This window comes from Temnothorax curvispinosus, unplaced genomic scaffold (assembly GCF_003070985.1).
Source record: "Temnothorax curvispinosus isolate PA1 unplaced genomic scaffold, ASM307098v1 QBEX01009485.1, whole genome shotgun sequence".
Classification (NCBI taxonomy): domain Eukaryota; kingdom Metazoa; phylum Arthropoda; class Insecta; order Hymenoptera; family Formicidae; genus Temnothorax; species Temnothorax curvispinosus.
The window spans coordinates 5,182-5,977 of NW_020219265.1; positions in this window are offsets into that span (position 1 = coordinate 5,182).

Sequence of the window (796 nt, forward strand, 5' to 3'; positions counted from 1 at the left end):
AGAGAGAGAGAGAGAGAGAGAGAGAGAGAGAGAGAGAGAGAGAGAGAAAGAGGACATATAGCGCGCGAGCGCAAAGGAAAGAGACAAGGAGCAAGTGAAAAGAGACAGATATAGAAAGAGACTGAAGCAGTGTGAATAGTTTGGTGATCGCAGTGTGGCCACGCGCAGTGAAAATACTCAACCATCAGCCAACTTCGGGTGTTAGGACGCCAAGCGAGATATTGAGGGAGAGCGAGTCGCCTCCGACAGGTTAGTGTAGTGTGCAATCATGGCTTCTTCCTGCATGCGCGCGCGTCTCCAGCCAAGACGGTTGGCGCGCCTCGCGTAGTTCACATATACTCTAGTATGTATATGAGCTTCGAAACACGACGGTGGCGTCCGGCGTTGCATGCATGCATGCATGCGTGCGTGCGGCCGAGAATTTCGCGCTTCTCCACCTCATGTGTGCATATGTGCGTGCACTTTCTTTGTACCGCATTGAGAGATGCGCGTGCTCTACTCTTTTCGGACCACTTCCCACCGTCTCTCCTCGAATATATTCTTTTTTTTCTTCGATCTGTGTAACGTTATTTACTTTGGATAATTATGTAGTAGATTTACCTTCTCGTCCGTGTAAACGAAACGCTATTATATATGTATATTTATTATATATAAGCACAAAATGATAATTAAAATCATTTCTTTTGAGTAGAAATTAAATTGGAGCATATTAAATATAGAGTAAATAAGTGACGATTAATAATAATTTTCTCTCGCGGCGAATATATTATATATATATAATATATTCGCCGCGAGA